The sequence below is a fragment of the Glycine soja genome, chromosome 6 (assembly GCF_004193775.1).
Source record: "Glycine soja cultivar W05 chromosome 6, ASM419377v2, whole genome shotgun sequence".
In the NCBI taxonomy this organism is placed as follows: domain Eukaryota; kingdom Viridiplantae; phylum Streptophyta; class Magnoliopsida; order Fabales; family Fabaceae; genus Glycine; species Glycine soja.
In genome coordinates this window covers 37,592,530-37,600,708 of record NC_041007.1, presented here as the reverse complement: position 1 = coordinate 37,600,708, position 8,179 = coordinate 37,592,530, and positions in this window count along the sequence as shown.

Sequence of the window (8,179 nt, the reverse complement as noted above, 5' to 3'; positions counted from 1 at the left end):
CAAACTCGAAGGTGGAGGACACATGAACAACGCTAGGCAATGACATTCATGGGGCTCCGAATAAAAGTGGTTTGTTGGCAGGACCGAACGGTCCACTGGGTTTTTCCACCTAAAGGCAAACATGCTTTTTGCAAAGAAAAATAAATCATTCGCGAGAGCACCATATCTTAGAGAAACAATATACTTGTGCTAAGGGTAATCTTCCTTGTAACCGAGAATGAAGGGCAGGATGTCAACTTTTAGCTTTTAAATGAACATGCAGGGGAAACATCGGGCTAAGCTGAAAATAAATCACTCATAGTGTATAAAAATCACACAGGCAAGTGTTTTATCCTTTTCCCAAACCATAACTGCACCATGTCTTTTTTTTGCACACGACTTCCTATCGAATCAAAGATCAAACGTACGATCACGGACCAATAGGATTTTCTCGAGGGTAGTGTTTTTGGAGAGGAAGCTGGTTGTTTCGATCTTTTCCTCTTTGTTCAAGTGGGGTGGGATATCGCCAGTCGAGAACGACCTGGAATGGCAATCTGAAGGGAAGAGACACCAAAAATGGGTTTTCCTTGGCCGACAGTCCCTTACCTTGCTGAAAATTTATCTGGTCTGAAGATCTTCCGTTCTCTTTCTTTCATTGATCGAGAATTGCCTCTTTTCCCTTTTTACTTCCTTTCGATCTTTGATCGGGAATCCTTCTTTCCTTTCTTTTATTCTTTTCTTTATTTTCATCTTTTTCTTTTTCTTTCTTTCCATTTCTTCCTTTTCTTTCTTTTCAGTTCTCCTTCCCCATCCCTTTCTTTGGGAAATCGGGTTTTAGCATTCTATTCGCTCTCCCTTGAGGAGATTCCGTTGTCCTTTGCTTCGGGGAAGGAATGAGGATTCTTTTTTATAGGCCAATGTTCAAAAAGGTCTAAGGTTGTGTTTCAATGGTGTCTTTTATCGTGGGAACCCAATCTTGATATCTGGGGCGAATCAAATTTGGGTGTCAAGGTGTCGATTTCGGGCTGAACTTCCATATTATTCCATGAGGCACGTGTGACAATGATGATTTGAAAACAACGTGCAAAATTATTCATGGCTACAGCCAGGTGGGCACTCAAGCAGCCCGTTTATGGCATTGTGATACTACGGTTGGGAATTTACACAAACAGACCCAATGTTTCCAAATTATGTTCTTTCATCAGTTCAATGAATTCATCCATTCTTATCTCGGTTGGGAATTTACACAAACAGACCCTTGTTTCCATAAGATACGTTTGCTCTTTACGAATGATTTATACTTCTTAACTATAACATGTCGACCTTTGCGGTCTTTCTTTCTTTTTCCTTTTTGTTTCATTTTTATATATTCACAAAATTATACACCTGTGGTCCTTTACGAGGAAAACTTTTCTTTGTACATCTACATTCTTATACATGACAAACTTTTTATGTACACGCATTGGAACTCTTTCTCTTTACGTCACACGGTCTATATACAAACCCTATTTACATTCAAAGATTTTTTCATTTTTCCCAACACACACTTATGGTTCATACAAAAGTTTCTTCATATACACTCGTTGCTCACACACACAAGAATTCCTTTCCACGCATCATTTACACACAAGAATCCTTTTATACACACTTTCCTTTTACACATATATACAAATAAAAACCTTTTTCTTTTCTTTACGAACATGACTTTTATTCACAATGCTTCTTTCTTTTTATTAGGATTTTTGGTTCATTTTATTTTTTAGGACGACGTTCCTAAATGAAAAACTCTACACGGTTCTGGAATTTCAACAAACATTATTGACAACAACGAAACAAGTACCGACGTAACAACTCAAACGATATGTATGTACAAAACAAAAGTCAATCAACACGAAACAAATGTTAGTCCCTTAGTCAAACAAAAATAAGATGATATATAACAAAAAAAATGGAAACAAAAAGAAATATGGATCAAGGGATCTCCCAATCATGTGGCCCCGCTCCCTCCTAAGAAATCAAGTAAATCGGTCATCTCCTCATCCTCGCGGGCCTCATCTGCCTCGTCGGGAGCCTCTGCTGGTGCCTCTCCTACCCGGGCCTTAGGCCAATCTCCAGGCCATGTGACCTCTGCCCTGAACTTGTCCGGAGTAGGGCACGGAAAAGAAGTAAAACCCTGGCTCTACAGGCTGAGGCTCAACTGGTAAAGACAATCATTGGTCTGTACATGCGCCCGGTGGTTGGCCGCCTGCTGGCGAACCAAATGCCGCAAATACTGCTCCGTATGAAACGATCCAGCTGGGCCAGCCTGATGAGGTGGCGGCGCGTCTGCGGCCTGCGGAGCATCCCCCTGGGCCTGTCTCTGTGTGCAATACTTCTCAATGAAAGCTCGGGTGATGGGCGGCCGAATCACCTTGTTAGGTGCGACGGGGAATCCGAATGACTGGCAGAGTCCTATGATCAATGCGGGAAATCCCAGGGCCCTGTTGGACTTATCCGGGTCCAGAGGGTGCCTGGTAGGCGCCATACCTGCAAATAGATGGATGGCTTCAGCGATTAACTGAGCCACGTGAATGCTCATCCGTGTCAGGATGGCGTACACCAGCTGACACTTCGGAAGGGGGAGGTCGGAATTATGATCGCTGGGCTGGATGTTGCTGAGCAGCAAAGTCATCCAGATCTGAGTCAGGGTGGTCATGTTGGTGCGCATGATCCGCGCCCGTCTTCCAGCAGCAGTCTGAGCAAAATCCTACCCCAGTATACATAGCAACTGGGCGATGGCCTCCTCGTCGAACCCATCGGACCGGTTCCTCCTCTGGCCATACTCGCATTCCTGGCCCTCTTCCAGCACTAAAGGGTATCCCAGGAACTGGCTGAGAGCATCCGCATCGAACGGGATCCACTGACCCCTCACCCAGGATCGCATATCTCGCACACCCTCCTCTGTAGGCCAAGCATTAGCATAAAATTCGAGGACTATGTCTGGGTCGAACTTGGCCATGGGGGTAACCAGTGATGCCCACCGTCGGCGAACTATCTCCTCCTGGAAGTCGGTATACTCGTCGTCCCTGAGCTGGACGCGTCGCTCCCGGAGGAATGACCATCCCTTGATGGCCTCGTAGCGCTGCTGGTGCTCAACACTCCTAAAACGGTGGCTGTCATATTCGGGAGCGGAACTGGTTCCTTCAGCCGCTTTATCCTTCCTAGATCTCTTTGAGGCAAGCTTCCTCGAGGCCATTTCCTGCGAGAACAAACATTTAGAAGTTAGTTTTACAAGATAATGCTTATCTTAACGCAAAAAAAATGTCATGCTAATCCCTCTGGTTTAGAACGAACTCATGCGCAAGTTTAAAGTAACACATTTATGCACATGCGTATGTGTAGAATATCCTACTATTTATATCAACATAGAGGCCATCCAACATGTCATACCCTAATTTCGTCCGGGGATTATTATTTGATGATATACAACCTTTGATTGACCGCTTCGAGATACTTGACACCCTTTGTTGCACAATATGTGAAGTCCAAAGACATGCCGAAAATCAAAAGGAACCAGGCTTACGCGATCCGTGAAAATTCCGTAATGTGACGGAAATCGAAAGGAGGTGTTTTTTGCAATCCGTGAGTTTTCGTAACTTCTTCGAAAGCTAAAAAAGAGTAAATACATAATCCGTGAAGATTCGTAACCTTGTGAAAGGAAAATAAGTATCGTTACGAAATTCGTAAAGTTTCGTAACGTTACGGAAAAAGAATTACCAAAAAAAGGTAAAGGGGGTGTATTTAGTAAAATGGGGGTGCAAATAGTAATTTTTGAATCTGCGCCCTTCTAGAGGTTTCTGGGTAATTTCTTGCTTATGGTTGAAGCAACCTCGCCCAGGCGAGCTAGGTGGCCACCACACCCCCCGTTTTGTTGAAAAATGGGATTCCGGGGCTTTCAGGACACCCGTAGTGCTTCCGTAAAATTCCCATAATCCTAAATAAGCATATTTAACTTAATACGGGTGAGAGGGAAGAGAAAAAAAGAATAAAATCAAGTCTTATATGCTTCCGTAAGGCTTCCGTAATTTTTCCATAAATTACGAAATAAGGGGGGTGAACTTATCAAAATTGGGGGGGTGCAAATAGCAATTTCAAAATTTTGAATTGGGCCTTCCAGAATGTTTTTTGGAGCTGGGTTCCTTCTGGAAGCAACCCAGCTCTCCTGGGCGAGCTGGGCGGCAACCTCCTCCCCCTTTTTCCTATAAAAAGGCTGAAGGGGGCTGTTCTAAGGATCCCGGATGCCCCTGGTGAGGTATTTCAGCTGTTTTGGGTGAAAAAAAATATTTCTGTGAAGAAAATCCAAGCCGAGGTGCTTCCGTAACGCTTCCGAGAGGTTTCCGTAAGCAAATCCGTGAAGGTTTTCCTGCGTTATTCACCGTTCTTCGTTCTTCAAGGGTAAGTTTCCAAATCGAGCTTTTCAATTCATTCTATGTACCCGTGGTGGTCCCCATTTTTTTTGTGTACTTTTATTCTCGTTTTCATTCGCTTTCTATACCCCCTTTTGACGTGCTTCAGTCATTTATTTTAAGTCATTTCTCGCCTAATCTAAAAATAAAATAAATTTCCACCGATCATTTGAATTGTATCATCTGTTAATTCCGGTTAAAATGAATTCTGACCGTTCGGTCGTGCCGTAACCACGTTGGAAATCAAAAAAGAGGTAAAATAATAATATAATAATAAAAAAAATATCTTTTAGTAAAATGAAGCACAAAAATCAATCGGACGTTTTTCTCTTTGGGATTTCTCATTCTTAATTGAATTGACTAATAACTAAAGCGAAACTAAGGCTAAAATCAATTCGCCAAGTCAAGCTCGTCCACCAAAAAAATCACTAAAAAAGGATTTGAAAGTTTTATCTCAGCTTTTTCTTACCAAGTTAAATGGATCATTTTTAAAGGCCCAACACCTTTAAGTGATCACCTTTCAAAGTAAAAGAATCATTTGATTCACCTTTAAAAGAAGAACTACGTAGGTCTGATTTCCTCTTCGATGGAGGGTACGTAGGAGCAAAAGCCCCGCTTTTTTCGACCTCAAAAAATAAAAAGAAATAAAAGTTAAGGTAACACAATTCCACAATTCTTAAAAATAGGCTGTTGTCCTTTGGGACAAACGTGAGAGGTGCTAATACCTTCCTCAAACGTAAATACAACTCCCGAACTTAGAATTTTCATTTTGACCGGTTTCCTTCGGTTTTTCCGACGTTTTCCACAAATAAACGTTGGTGGCGACTCCGCGCATCTTTCCTCCTTTGGAAAGTGCACCCGTGAGCCTCGCCTTCGCTCGCCCGCAAAGGGCACGTTGCGACAGTTGGCGACTCCACTGGGGACTATTTTTGTGAGTTAGGCCTATTTTAAGGAATTGTGGATTTGTGAAACTTCGTGTGTGCATTTGTTGAACTGTGTAAAATGTAAATAACTGTTGTCTATTTCGCATTCTTTACACTGCATTCTAAGCACCCACGAGTTTGAGTAAAAAAGGGGCCCTATACCCGGGTTCATGGGAACTTAAGGAGTGGAGGTGAATCTATCATCATGCTAGGTCTCCGACTTGCTTGATAATAGTGAAACCTCGTCTAGAGCTTTCTCTCTTTATAATGTGTTGTCGCTGGTATTCCATACCGCCACAATATTATTATCTTGAGTGATGATACCTCTAGAAAACAGCCGTGTGAGTTATGAATTGTTGGGAGTAGTTATTAGAGACCCCTAGATATTGTCCTATAGGTCCCTAAAATAGGGGCACGGAGCAAACACGCTGCGCGCCATTTTTAACACTGCCATGCATGTAGTTCTAAATGTCATGTACGCCTTTGTTTGTAATTATTTGTGGATATTGTCGTACTATGTGTATCCCCGTGTTATGCTTTTGCGCGTCTGCGTCATGTCGTCACGCACGCGTAGTATGTTGATCTCATCTTTTGCCGTGGGAAGTCGGAAGATCCATATTGTCTTCTTAACTGCACACATGGGGCACTGCGCCCCCAAATGCGCAAGTAAGGAGAGATAATTTTCCGGGCTCTCGTGTCCGTAAATGCATTCATATCATGCATCTCTTCGGCATCATAATGAACATATCGTTCCTACATTTGTCCGTTATCACATTCAAGCCTCACATTTTGCATAAGTCATTGCATCATCATGCATATGCGTTCAACATACTTTTTGTTATACATGTTTGCTCATACATGATCCTTGTTCCTTCCTCTACAAAAAAAAAAAAAACAAAAAAAGGGAAGCATGAACATTCATGATGCATTCTTAGTTGCATGTGTTAGGTACCATGAGCCAACCATGTTGGGATCATAAACCCATTTTTTAAAATTAAAAAAAAACACAAACAACAAAACAAAATGATTGAGCATGATACCTAATGCGTGGTTAACTAAAGGATGTCTCTTCGGGCATCTCAATCTCATAATTACATTTTCCATACATAGCATGCGTATTCCCAAATCTTTCATCCCTATGAAAAGTTGTTGAAGTATTGGCGATCAAAATTGTCATTCCCTGGGTTATGGGGTTGAACCAAGCTCGTGCTTTTACAAAAAAAGTTCATCAAGTCAAGTTGAAGCATGGAAGTAACCATCTTGCAAAAAAAATTGGGGCAAAAGATGGATCGGGTTACATCGCTGCTTCGTCTACCGCCAAACACATTTAGGACTGTTAATGTCCTTGTTACTTCCAGTTTCACCTTGACGAAGATGTCATGGACCATGTTGAAAATCTAAATTGATTCAACCCCATATCCAGTGTACAAATTCGCATTACTTCAACTGTTCATCATTCGCATACATCCATGTTGTTCATTGGTTGCATTGCTCATTGCATTCTTTCCTTGAAAAAAAAGAACTTAATCATTGTTATAAAAAAGAAAAAAGAAACATGCTTTACGGTGCCCTCACCGAACTTGTGCTAGAGCTAGAGTAATGGGTGAAGTAGAGGAGATACAAGAGAAGATGAAGGCCAACATGGAGGCCATTAAAGAGAAAATGGCCACAATGATGGAGGCCATGATAAGCGTGAAGAAGATAATGGAAGCCAATGCGGTTGCAATTGCCGCTACCAGCGTTGTTGCTAAGGTGAACCCGACGTCCCTATCCGGCATCAATGAATCATCCAACCTCAGATATGGTAGGCAAAGATTTGGGAAGTATGGGCGGCCCCCATGATGTGCAAATTCAAAACGAGCACGCCTTCCCGCCATATGGCTTGCCTCTCAACTATACGCCACCCAATGTGGCGTACACTCCCAATAAGAATGTCAATAACTCCACTCCTATACCCATTGAGATCCAGCAACCCCAAACTGATCATGCACATGTCTCTTAAACCGTGGGGGAGACACATGAAATTCCCCATCACAATCTAGCCGACTTCGAGCCTTGGCTCGGATATGCCACTGAAGGGCAAGCAGTTGGTGGTATACCCCTACAAAACCCTTTGGAGGGCCCTCAGTATCACCCACAACTACACCTCTTGCATTCCACGACAAGTAAAAACCCTCATGCTATGGCAGAAATGGGAAAGCTGGATCATCTAGAGGAAAGGCTCAGGGCCATTGAAGGAGGTGAAGATTATTCCTTTGCTAACCTAGAAGAGTTGTTCCCAATACCCAATATCTTCACCCCTCTCAAGTTCAAGGTGCTGGACTTTGACAAGTACAAGGGGATTACTTTCCCCAAGAACCATCTAAAGATGTATTGTCGGAAGATGGGGGCATACGCAAAAGATGAGGAATTGTTGATACATTCCTTCCAAGAAAGTCTTACTGGGGTAGTTGTTACCTGGTACACTAACTTGGAACCTTCCCGAGTCCATTCTTGGGAGGACCTAATGGTTGCCTTCGTTAGGCAGTGTCGGTATAATGGCTTCGGATAGGATGCAACTACAAAATATGTGCAAAAAAGGGGGCACGGATCTTTCAAAGAATATGCCCAAAGGTGGAGAACCTAGCAGCTCAAGTGGCACCTCAATGACGAAAAAAATGATGACAATGATAGTAGACACATTACCAGTATTCTACTAGGGAAAATGGTGGGCTACGCACCTTCAAAGCTTTGCGGATTCGGTCTTTGCCAGTGAAAGGATCGATGTGGGTCTGAAAAAAGGCAAATTTAGTCATCCTGCTTGGACGAATGAGAAAACTGGGGCAAATGAAG